The 13,808-nt window shown below is 35.3% G+C and overlaps 2 protein-coding genes across 6 annotated transcripts in view; one reads left to right on the top strand and one right to left on the bottom strand.

Annotated features, from left to right (window-relative positions):
* The window catches only part of Ten-a (Teneurin-a transmembrane protein), a 495,412-nt gene that overhangs the window by 66,290 nt on the left and 415,314 nt on the right, over window positions 1-13,808 (top strand). The gene's annotated exons all lie outside the window — the stretch shown is intronic.
* LOC105142938 (potassium/sodium hyperpolarization-activated cyclic nucleotide-gated channel 2) overlaps window positions 1-13,808 on the bottom strand; it is a 280,821-nt gene that overhangs the window by 87,579 nt on the left and 179,434 nt on the right. The window lies entirely within an intron of this gene.

Genomic DNA, 13,808 nt, shown 5'->3' with positions numbered 1-13,808 from the left:
ACGAGCCAAATGGTAACAAATAGGGCCACAGCCGCCGCCGGCAAGAAACTCTTTTGTCGTTATCGTGCGCGCGCGGTCGCGGTATACCGTGAACAATTCGCGAATAATCACACGAAATGAAAATTATTGCGGGCGTCGTTGCAGCTATTGCTCGACCGTTCCGCACCCGCCTATATCCTTTTTCATACAGGACCGCGAAAAGTTTTCGTATAACGAAGTGAAACCGCCAACACTGCGAGTTCGCTAACGAAATTACGCGCTTGTTTCGGCGAACGAATAAGCGAAAAACTTTTGCTTACGAAGTACGACCGGACTGGGGCGACGCAACGCGACGAAAAGAACGGAGAGCATACAGCCACAAAAGAGGCAGTACGTCAATTCTCGCGAAATATGTTCTCAATGTACGTCGCTGAAACTGCAACCTTGATACGACCAGGTCGACCAGGTCGACGAGGGTTTTATGACGTAATGAAAAGCGCGGCCGTGGAGGTGGTATCATGAACTTTAACGCGATGCTATTTTCAAGTACATGGGAAGTCACGCGAAACGCGAGACACACGGGGCCACGGGTATATTGATCGGCAGCGCGGGTGCAGTTTTGACTGCGGGACCCTGTGCGCGCGAATGCAATCGATCATCTCGCCATGGGCGAAGAAAGTCTGCACCGGTGCCGACGTGCCTGAATAAGCGATATTGTTAAACGGAGTTTTCATTCTTCACCGTCAATGGGATTGCAGCGCAATGATGTTGCTGTCTCTGCAGGATTGACCGATCGGAAATACTGGGAAATTGATGAGTCTTATGGGTTCTATAAAGCCCTCAACTTTCGTCTCAACAACTTAATATCTCGTCGGTACGGACGGCGAAGAAACGTATTTGCTCTCGTCTTACGAGAGGAAATTTCATTCGTGTTTTCCTGCTAACACGCCTTGACGTTCGTAGAAACGAAATGACGTGGTATAAATGTAAAGAGGATGGATAATGCAAAACAAAACGATATAATATATTGCCGCAACGCTCGTCAATATCTTAATTTACTCCATTTAGCGACACACAAAGTTTCCGCGAGTCTATTATCCTTGATACTCGGGCTTGGTATTCGCCCGATACGACGCCATCCAAGCCCGTTATGCCCGTCTTAACAAGCGGACAAACTCTGTTTGACGATGCCATAATTCGCACAGAAATGCGAAGCGTACTGAGTTTGGCGACGACACTTGACGAGATAAGCGTGCTTATTTACGATGGTTTGCAATTTGGAAACGCGAAGTTGTTGAACTGCCAGCCACCTCGGCAAGAGTGAACTTTAGAACTGGGCGACCTCGATAGCGAAATCGCCGAAAAGGATTATTAGCATTACGACGACAATTATATATTTAACGACACTTAAACGACAGTAATTTGCCACGTTTTAGTCACGCAACTTTCTGCTATTCAATCGCGTGTGTCAGTTTTATCGCGGGCGACTTAACGGGATTTAATCGAGGTTACAAGTATCCCCCTCGTGTGATCAGGCGATGTCGGGATTATGTATTAGTTACCACGCTCTCAGACATTCACCCTTTTCGATGCTTAAGACGCGTGCATCCTCGTGTATGCGCGGTGTGGAGTCCCAAACAAACATTTACGTTCCTAGCTTGCACGGTGATTTCTCCTCCGTAATGCATCCGATCGCATTTGGATTAGTCTCCGATCTTTAACCGCAGTGTGAATATTGAAATCCCTGGATCGTGTCGACCCAATTTAAACGTCGGCTCTTGGCCTCATCCAATATCATAGGAGAATGCATAATCTGTGGAGATAACGTGGCAGCCCGAATTAGATGACTCGCAACTGAAGTGGAAATATAATTTATTCAACTATACGTTATTTTTGTATATATAAATTTCGTAGTATATATATATATATTGATATAACATAGCATGATAATTCAATTTGCAATATCTAATGATTCTATAGTCATATGATGATTCTACATAGAAATGAGGACATAGAATAATATGCGCTGAAATATCACAGGGGTAGCTGGCGAACAAAAGGGAATCCGTAACAAATCTGCAGAACGAAAGGAAATTAAAATGGCGCTCGGTTCAGCCCTTTTCTTTTGTAAAAAAATTCGGTTGAGCCTTTGAATATGTTCAATGAATGTTCAAAATGGTCGAGCAAATTTATTTTATTTTATTCAACTATCGTACTGTTTTTCCTCATTAAAAAAAATAATATAGCAATAAAGAAATGAAATAAATATAATACAGCAATGTGCTTTTATATTATCTTCTTCAAAAAGATTTTTTTTCAATGACTTTGGCATTTTTTATTTTAGCAAAATTTAAATCGCGAGAGAGGCAATAAAAATTCTCATTGCTTTTTAATTAATGTTATAGTATTGGTGACGCGTAACATATATTTCGTCTTTAACAAAAATGTGCCGAAATAATTTTTTTGAAAGTAACAGAATCCTCTTACAATTAATGGATTATTATTATAGAGAGACTGTGTGGAGGGTTAATGTGCAGTAAATTAGACATTGTCGCTTAACGATAGTTCCTGACAAATATGAGGGACAATATGAAACAACGCAAATGTTTGTACTGTATTATGGTAGCGCTGCTACCACTCCTATTTCCGGTAATATGCATGCAAGCGACATGCTCGTTTTAATGCTGACAGTTCAGATATTGCCACCAGTGTGGTAAACTAGGAAAAATAAAATGCTATTGATTAAATCCCTTGATCAATAAATAATAACGGCTTAACGATTTCCTATAATTATGAGTAGCTTAGCTTTGGACGCGATGGATGAGATTTACGATTCGTTGCATACGTATTTTCATCTTCGTGACGCACGCTTTTTCAAACGACTGCGCAACCGCTTGTTCGTGAATGTGTTCATATATTTAAATTATTCACGCAGTAAGGCTGATCACATATTCGGTAGAAATTAATAGCCATTTTATATCAATGAATAATTTCTACGGATGTTGCAATAGAGAGGGCTTATGAAAATTCTACATAAATCTCTCTAATATCATAATGTTGTGCAGATATGATATACGATTCATATAATATTATAAGCGTTGTTGTAAACATTGTATTCCACATTAATGCGTGTAAATCGGTCTCATATACAACGTCCTAATCACTTATTATTTATAGGGGAGAATTATCAAATGCGTATCACTTAAGATATTTTCTATTGTATTAGATATTTTCTATTATATTTTCCATTGTATTTTTCATTTCATTACATTTTCATTATATTTTCCATACTAAGTCGAGCATAAGTAAACATTGGAAATTGCAGTTTGATATTTCAGGCATCTATTATTAGGCATGTTTAACTTTTCATGAATAACAAATTAATTTGTTTATTATTTGTTTATTAATTTGTTAGTCTTTTTGCAACATGCTGTAAAAGATATAATTTAGACAACTGATCGTCCAAGTCGTGCCTCCCTTAAAAGTATCAAATTTATAAATAAAAATAATTAAAAATATGAAATTTAAAAAAGGAATCATTATAACGTTAAAATAATATTATAACTTACATTTAATTTTTATTTTAATTAATAACTAACATCAAACTTTAATAATTTATCAAAAAAAATGATAAAGCATTTAATTAAATAGATACTTATGAAAAGATAAAGACGTTGATATTTAAATTTATTTTTGCAATTGACATTTATATTCATATCAATTATTAGTTTTATTATTGTCAATTATCAGTTTTATCTTGTAGTGACACAATTTAAGAAACTTAATAGATTTCGATACGTAATATGTACAATTAGAATGTATATAAATTCACATAAGAAATATTTACTAGCACTAAAACAATAAGATCCGCTTTGAATGTAAGATTTCTCTCTCATTTATTTAGATTTAGATCTCATCAGTCTAAATCTTTGTATCACATACACATATTGTTTAATAGATTTTATAATATAATATCGATTTAATCTTTATAATAATTGCAAATATGTATACGCAATGAATATAAAATGTTCTACAATAAACCTCTTGTGAAAATAAAAAAATTCAAAATAAAATTGCATGATTATATTATTATCAGCTATAAAATATAAATCGATCAAAAATTAATCGAACGTTGGTTTATATATCGTAACATTTAAACCCATGTTTCTCATTTATACATTCAAAGACATATAATTACGATTAATGGCATGTTAATCGTATTATTCTTTCTTTCTCACACAAATCTCTGAAGCATGCGTATAATTTGCAAAATGCCAAGTAAATAATTCTATAATACAATATATTTACATTATCGTCATTTACAACACCGACGCGGCGACGCCGGCGTAACAATCGAGCCGCGTTGGTCGGATGTCATTGTTTGCCCATCCCCTAAGGCTAACCACCGTCACCCACAATATTACAGAATTACTACATGGCCCCGTCCGTTCGTCGTCGCCTCTCGCTCGAACCAATACCGTGTACATTACGTACGTACATCGGCGGACTCCGCCGCCTCCAATATTAGTTCCGATGCCAGTACGGAAATTGCATTGATAATGCTAATTAAATTGGTTTGTTTGTTAATTGGACCTGTAAAGGTCCCGATCCTTGTGTGTCCTGGTAGATTACCCCGCTATCGATCCATCGGAACGCTCTCGCTGCGTCAAATCAAGCGTAATTCTCAGTGTCGGTCGATACAATATGTTGTCGCCTGCTCTACGTTCTGTATCATACAGTTTTGGTAACAGTTTTCGATTTGCCGTCACGTCACCGTGTATATCGTGTCGGATATTGGATAGTACCGAGTTAATTACCACATTATGTAACGTCGCGCTAAGATAATCGTTTTTGTCTCATTTAAAATATGACGAGCCTAAATATAAACAGGTTAGTGGTCATTACGATAAATAATGGCCATTGCAACTGTATATTTTCGATGAAAATTACTGTCACTATAAATAGCAAAAATAATTGCGATATTTAAATCCGTACGACAAATGATCGTTTGCTTCATGTAAAAATAGCCATCGTAATGATTACGACGTCAATGGAACATGTAAAGAATGAAAAACATTACACATAGTTGTCGTTGGTTATTGAAAGGGATGGCCTCAAACTCACTTCAAAAGAATATTGAACGATAATTCCCCTCACAAATGATTTTTTTTTTCTCGTGGCAATGACCTTTACGCGATCGATAGAATCAATGATAAAATAATAGAGCATCCATTTTTTATAGTGCCGTCCTTGTTTTCTAGTTTAGATGTCTCGCCAAGAGACTAGAACGCGTCCTTGTCCTGGTCATTCATGATACAATAACTGGCGCAAAATGTGTATCAAACGCAATCAATTCAGCATTGAAGCATTTTTACAGGTCAATTGTTGAAACATAATGTTGTATGCACATAAATGTGACCTTTTTATAAAATGTATACACGCAGAACTCGCGAATACTGCAAAATATAACTTTGAACCAAAATCAAGGTAACTTTAATCCAAACTTTGATAATGTTCGGACAACACGCAAATATCTTAAAGACGTTTTGAAATGTTTTGTGTTCTGATTTTAAATGTGCTATTTATATAGATATCTTTTAAATGTGGACTAAAGTTATTCCAACTGGGCTAAAATTATCCAATTTTATTATATATAATTTGATCTGCATAAATGGAATTTATTTAGATGATAAATTTCGCATTTGGCATTTTCGCAAAGATAATAATCGAATATAGTTCGATTAAAGCAGACAAAACAAAAACAATTCTTGCCCTTGGAGTTTAAATAATTATCAGTTAACATTCAAACATCCCAGTCAATTGTGCAAACGTTCTGATTAATTGCATTAAATTATTCTAAATTATTCTAATTAAGATTTTAGTTATTGAAATAATTCGCGTAATATTTAGATTAATGTATCTGCACTACATACTTAAATACAACGTTGTTCTTAACTACACTAAACGTTAATTAAGATTTTACGGACTATCACGCGACTATGGTTCAGTGAAACGAGGATGATTAATAGCTAGAGTTTACCACACGAAAATAGCCATAAGACATGAGAGCTACCTGTGTGAAATCCGTTGATGCCTATAGGGTACGCATTATATCTGAAAATAGGTCGTTGTTTTGGTGCAACAGCTTGGTCAATGTGCAAATCAATTATACCGCGTTTAAACAGAATCGCAAGCGCAAAACAATGTGCCAGTTCAGACGTGACGTGCACAGTCTCGTTGATATATACCGAGTTAATACCATCCCTGAAATATATTATGTCATAAATAATTTATACAGCGCAATGATTACGCAAGTCCAATTTGTAGAGCGATTTACATTCGATGAAACCATACGGACACAAAACGAATATTAGAATTAATCTCGCGATTGGTTACAAATCCGTAAGTCATACAACAGCAATTTATTCAATTTGTTCTATTTTATATAATAATTTTGTGATGTCAGTCAAATTCTGCGTGGCGCTGAACGTAATTATAACTTTCGAGGGATTACCAGCACAAATGTTCTTCGGTTATATTTTCTTCATATTCTACACGCTATTTGTGATCTCGCGGGAATAACATAACTAATTTCCATACAGAAACTTCGAAGCGAATATCGAAAAATTCTCGTACAATGCAAAGCGTATCCCATCGGCTTTGTCGGTGCAAGCGCTATTTTGCCGTCATGCTGAAAATGAATACGATTCCAGTTGCAACTGCGTCCGATAATTTTATTTTATATTTCGCGAGAGATAAATCTGAAAAATACTTGGATTAATAATCCACCAATCGGATTGTGATAACGATATCAACGGTTGTATGCTGCAATGCATTCATCAATTGTTATTGCGAAGTCAATTCTGATCTGCAAAATTATCCATCAAAAATCTGATTTGTACGGGACTTGTCTAGTATTTTCATAGTACACTTAATTCAACATAATCTCGTATTTTATGTAAAAAATTAATCGCCTTTTCAATAAACTCTGTGTTGAAGTCAGAGAAACTAAATCTTTAGAAAAGAGGATTGAAAAATTTTTCTTTGAATGAAAAGAGGAATATAAAAATGAATAATAAAATTTGTTACGGCAAATCTATTTTAATTCTACTGACCATGAAAAATTTCAATTTTCTTTGACAAATCTTTTGCACGAATCAAATATATTATTAATGTTAATAATACACTTTTTAGCACTCTGACGTAAGAAAAAATAATTTTTTATATTATTTTTACATTCAATATTTATTTCATGTTTTCGTTTTTTTTTTCTTGATATTTCCACAAGTATTCTCGCATCTTGCTATAAAAATCCTATCATTCGAGCGCGGAGAGGGATTATTATCAACACTTATTACCGTTCACCTTGGCGATAGAGATTACAGAATCATCCACGCGGCAAAACGGCCCAATTTGCCACTCGAATGAATCTTGCAGCTATACCAAGCTGCCTTGTACGAGAATGAAAAAAATAGGAGGGATGGAGAAGCAGGAGAGAGATCGCCGGGTTGATTATCCGGGCTCAACCAATCTTCATCATGCAGCTGTTTTTCTCATCCTGCAAGACGCCGCTACCAGGCGCCGGCTCCCTTTTCGCGAAAGAAGTCCCTGGCGACTCGCGCAGCGGCCGCGCTATTTTTCCTTGGGAATTAACCAACCTTGGCAATCGGCGTTCATAAACAGCGCCCACGGATCCCACCGCTGGTGGTGATACGTGCGGCGTCTTCTGTCGTCCTCTTATGCTACGGCCAAAAGAAAAATCTACCCGCGCCCCGAGACAAAAGTGTCCACTCTCTACTGAGCTATTTTATCTTAACTGCTGCAGGTTTTCTCCGCTCAGCTCGTTGTGTTTTCCTTGTCTTTCTTCTGCGCCTGTCTTTCTGCCCTTTGTGTGTGTGTGTGTGTGTGTGTGTGTGTATATATATATATATATATATATATATATATATATATATATATATATATATATCTTTATCTCTTTCTCTCCCATCTAGCTTGCACTGGGTACAGAATGGAGAGAGGATAAGAAGGTAGTTAGTATGAGGAGACATTAGTGGCGGCAACTGGGGCGACCGAGCTTCTCTTGCGCTTCTGCGATCGCCTGTCTCCCTTGCTACCCTACTTCGAGTTCCTCCCGCGGCCCGTCCTCTTCTCACCCCGGGCGGCACTACTACCATCCACTTTACCACGCTACCCTATCCTGCACTCCCCCGCGACCGAGTCCCTAGACTTCATCCCCGCGCCTCAACGGGAATCAATAGTGAAACGCCAGAGGAGACTACCTGCCGAGGTAGTCGGACAGACAAGTTTTGTCTTGGTCGCATCCTGCCGAACGTGACTTCCTCGCTACTGCGAGTTAATGCCACTGTAGGAGAAATATGTTACATCCGGCAGGAAGATGCCTACCACCGATTCCGAATCAGCTATGTGGAACTCGTAAACTAGTGCTGTGCTGCGCAGCATAATAAATAATATGTTGTTTGATGATGACTTGATTAGTATAACTTATCTTGTGTATGCTGAATTGTTGTCAATTATCTTTATTAAACTTTTTTAATTTAATCATATGAATAGATAGAATAGAATTTTATAATTTTGTAATAATATTATAAAATAAATTATACAGATTAAAAATTAAAAGGATTAAACATTTTTAATAAGATTTTACGGTACGAATTAACTTTTTATTCTTCATATAATCTAAACTTACAGTGAAATAAAGAATCACGGAGACTCTAATCGCTGGTGACTCAAACTGTTGTTACAAGATAATCAAATAACGTAGATATTTAATTAAATCCTAGCAAATTGTTTCATATATATATATATGTATAAGTTTATATATGTTCGTGTCAGACTATGTTTTTTTATAATCCTGGCTACATATTTCGCGAATAATAATTGGATATACAGTAATTTTGTTATTACGCCTTTGCAAGATTTTCATTAAAATCTATTGACAGGAAGAGAAATGTTTTTACGCCCGACGAAAGAATACCGGGCCCGTGGCGAGAACGATGTTACCCAGGAATTGTGTCACGTCCTTGCATCGTGCTAGAATGTGACAAAACGTTCGTATGCACAGTTACGTGGAGAAGCACAATGTATTTCGGCAGCCCTTCCATCGCCGATGTGGGACAGCTAGAAAAGTGTATATCGCTTGACTGGTGAATAAAGCCGCAACATACAACGAACCGCCTTATCCAACGATCTATAGCGAAACAAATGGAATGCCGAACAGCAGAATCTTGCGGGTTGTTCTACTTGCATGCACTGCCCGGCATTCCTCGCCTCTGAATGTATAACTAATACCGTTACTATCGGCTAAAAATATCTTTAATGCATTTTTTAGTTCGAACGACGGTTTAGTTTCCCACGGAATCGACACGGTGTGCATATTAACTTTACGATAGCAATCGAGATTTAGAAGAGATTTGTTTTATAATTACGATTTCCTTCCACTGTAAAATTTCTAAAAATTATTGTCTTAAAATAAATTTAAGTATTATAGTACTCGCATGTATATCTACCATATCGTTAAGAAGTGCAGGTAAATGAAATTATGATGAACGATTAGCCCAACATAATCTCCATTGAGCAGCTATTTTTAATGTTGCCGGTTTCTTATTATGTTACAAATGGCATGCAACGCTAGCATGCGATGGTAGCAGAATATACAGCTTTAATCCAGTTCACTTTCAGTAGTTCGATGTGCACTCTAGCATCGAACTTTTAATTAATCATACATTCTGGCATTTGCAACCGCATTTTTTTCCCGTTATCATATTTTAACTGGTATCCGTACTTAAAGCGGAATATTTGATACCAAAAGTAATTTTTTATGCACGATCGCAGTTTCTTTTGCTCTCTATCTACGGAGTGCTAAACTCCCAAGAATAGAACCCAGCACTCGTCAGATACGTTATTGAGATACGGGCATGCGTTAACCATCGGTTAACACGCAATGGCCGGTATAGCAAAGGTCGGTCGTTTGAAACTATTTAAAAAAATAGTATTTTTAACATTCGCATAATACGTTTTACGTGAGAAGTTATGACGGTTACGTCATTCTAAATAGCCCCATGCAAATAAAATTATAAATAACTCGGTGAATCATAAGTTTCGTGGCAGCATCTACGCGATGATGCCGATATACGTGAAAAAATTTACAACGTTCTTATACATTGATAAATATCTCAAGGATTTATAAATAAGTTAAGTGCTGTGATAAACTTCATATCGGAATGCAAATGTGGTCGAATATAAATTACATTAAAATAATTGCTGAGCTTGTCTGATACGATATAATCCGATAAGAGTCATTTACACACGGAATTCTCTGTAATTGAACAGAGTGACCGCAGGTATGCGAACTTGCGATTGATCTCCAACAGATCTGCCGTTTCCGCATATAAACTAGCTCGCGAGCGGTCGCACGTAATTAATCCGACGAGAAAATGAGCCTGTATAATGATATCAAGGTCGTGAGTAATACGTACTAGTGAAATAATTTTAAAATTCATATCGCGATGAAAGGAAATAAACGCGGAAAAATTTCCGTCATTTGTAATGAGATTATGAGTTTGCGCGCGTAACGAGTTTAGTCGAACTTTTATAATATGGAGGAAATCCATGTCGGATTTAAATATCGATTATGTATAAAACAAGATGCTTGCGACGTAATAGATGTTGGTCGTTTGCTTCGAAATTAGAAACTGTATAAATATACTATTGATCTGGTTACTTGGATGTACATTAAATTGTCACAATATTTTAAAAAATGATAGTGTTGCTTTCAATAATAGTGACAAATAAGTGATCGCACGAATTCGCTACGTTATGCAAGATGTTACACCACTCTCCGCGTAATTAACCACACGTGCTACGACACCGAAGGAGATATTGGGACGTGATCGTACCTAGTAATAGGCAGCGCATTCAATACGAGATTTGGATTGCCTGCGATATTACTGCGCTCGTTATAAATGATTTACTTGAGCGGTAGTTAATTAATTTGTGTTTAAAAATGACATCTCCAGAAAGAATATTCTCTATGAAATAATTAAACAATTGTTGCACTTCCCAGATTAGAATTTCTATTGTATTTTATAAACAGAATTTGTATCCTATAAAGTACATCATAAAAAGCGATATTTTATTATACTATTTAAAATTATAATTTATATATAATCTAAATCTAGATGTTTATTACATTACATTGTATTATTTGAAAAGTACTAATATTTTTAACTGTTAAATTAATTTGATACTTTTATAGGAACTGATGTACCATAATACAATTTTAGAAATATGTATTAACACATTCTTAAAAATATCTATCGAAAATTGAATTAGTAGAAAATTATTTTAATATTATTAAGCTTTTAATAATATTATTCTAAAAAGAGGGAAAGATTGTACGTACATAAAATATGTATAAATACAAGAAATAATATATAATATTTATTTAATATAATTTAATTTTATTCTTTTTTTAAAATATCAATATATGTATATATAACGACAAACATATATATCGTTACAGATTTTAATATCTATGAAAGTACTGAGAGATATTCTTTATGATTTCAGCGTTCACGTCAAGCTGATATTATTATCGTGCTCTATATTTTACGCAAGTAAAAATTGAAAAGCTCTTTAAGACTAACGTGTACGATGATATCTAGTTTCTCGGGTATTATCGATAATTATACCTTTCACGAACAGTAATACACCTGATAGGAGGCATACTTGTGGGTGGTATAACCGTACACGGGATTCACGTAGGTGAAAAGTAGTAGCGAGGCGAGGGGTTATACTTCTGACACGCGATTCAGCTTCTTCGAAAGCCAAGCGAGCGTGGAAACGTTCGACATGAAAGCTCCTACGTTAGCTTTCGTGCTTGTTTCTTTCGCGTACGCTTACCGCTTTTATTTTCTTTCGCACGATTTTTATAACCTGTCCCCTCCTTTCGCTCAAGTTATCGTTAAGTGTAATTAAGATCGATAAATACACGAAAATATTATGTGTTGTTCAAAGTGTCTTAAGACCGCAAATATGAATACATAACTGAGTAATGATTATATATTATTACTATACAGAAGAGTATTTAATGAGAACGGTAGAATGGAATTGTTATTTTAGATAGAGAATTTCTCTGATATGAGAACATATCATCACACATATATTAAGTCGTAAATAGAATCGATAGATACATAAAAATATTATATATTAGTACTTGTACGCACAAAAATATTACATTTAATGAGAACAATAGAATATATGAAAGTGCTATTATTTTGGGATTTGTTTTTATATAAGATTATTACATATTCTCATAAAGATTATTATTAGATAGTTATTATTATTATTAGATAGTTATTATGTATTTAATTAATACACGCTTCAAGTTATACATATCAAAATTAGTACGCAAACCGTAATAACGTTGTATTAATATCCTGAGATAGTTTATTTTAATGAATTCTCTCACGAACTACTAAACTTCGATTTTGGAATTAGTTCTACTTCGAGCACTATGTGGATTCTAACTTTGCTAGTTAAAACTCAACCATTGCGAATATATACTTTAGATTTTAATAAAGGTGTTACATTACACATTATAATACGTACAATAATTATTATTATAATGCAAACGATGCACTGAAATACTCGATATATAAATCTTTAGGAGGAACGTGCTTTTTTGATGGACAGGAATTTTAATGGTTGAAACGTAAAAAAGTAAAATGATAGGAAAGAAAATGTCCACCGCTAACGAGACGTCGTTAAACGGGTTGCAATTATTGATGGAAGCTAACGAAATCTCTAGCGAAAGGATATTTCGTGATTTACTTATTATGTCATTAAAAGAGACGATCTTAAATATATTCTTGGATCATCAATATAATTTAATTTTAATTCTTAATGAGATAAAATAATAATTCTGGAAATCTCTAGTATCAGATAATAGTTAGCAAAGATATCAATTTATACAATTTGTTATAAACAAATAAACCGTACTACGAATTTCTCCAGTCAAAGAGAATCAAATGTCAGACGAGTTTGATTAACTGGAAAAAGAATATGGTCTGATAACAGAGGCTGCAACCGAGACGAAGTAACCCGTTTGCATTTTTACAAATAACAGCTGGATCAAAAGGTTATGAAAGACTATGCTCCGAGATGGATGAAGGATAAAAGCTAACACTGATGTGAACGCTGACGCAAAGAACGTGTACAGTTTTCTTGAGCAATACGCAGAGTTCTCTGCTATTCCTACGTACTTTCTATCTACATCTCACTTGGTTATTCGCGGGTTCACTTACTCCCCAGAGATACAAGTGTGACATTTTTATCTGCACGCCAACCCTCCAGCAATTTTAGACCGTTTCTCCGCGTTCTCTTTCCGCCATTTACTCTAGTTGAACATGAGAAAGTAATGAATGAGCAAAGCATGCTGAGTAAATTGGAATTAGTTCAAATAAGAATATCTTCAAATTGCTCAAATGTTTTACGTTACGCTTACGGTGGATTGATAATTATTGCGAGTACGTAAGAGTGAATTTTCCTGCTCTCTTTTATACGTCTTTCAGTCTTTCTTGAGTGATTGATAAGGTAGCAAAACAGAGAAGACGGAAATCGACAGAGAACTACTAACAATTCTTGTCTCATTCATTCACCTTGTTAAATTGATATGACTTTTTTGCTAGTATATATAATATTACTACTTATATACATATAAAATACGTATATAAGAAAAATTCTAATACAGGATCTCTAGCAGTGCTTTCTTTGAAGAGAAGTTATGTAGATGTATCCGTATGTAC

The sequence above is a fragment of the Acromyrmex echinatior genome, chromosome 8 (assembly GCF_024713525.1).
Source record: "Acromyrmex echinatior isolate Ae372 chromosome 8, ASM2471352v2, whole genome shotgun sequence".
Lineage (NCBI taxonomy): Eukaryota > Metazoa > Arthropoda > Insecta > Hymenoptera > Formicidae > Acromyrmex > Acromyrmex echinatior.
The sequence above is the reverse complement of the archived record's forward strand: the minus strand, read 5'-3'. Positions and strand labels throughout refer to the sequence as shown.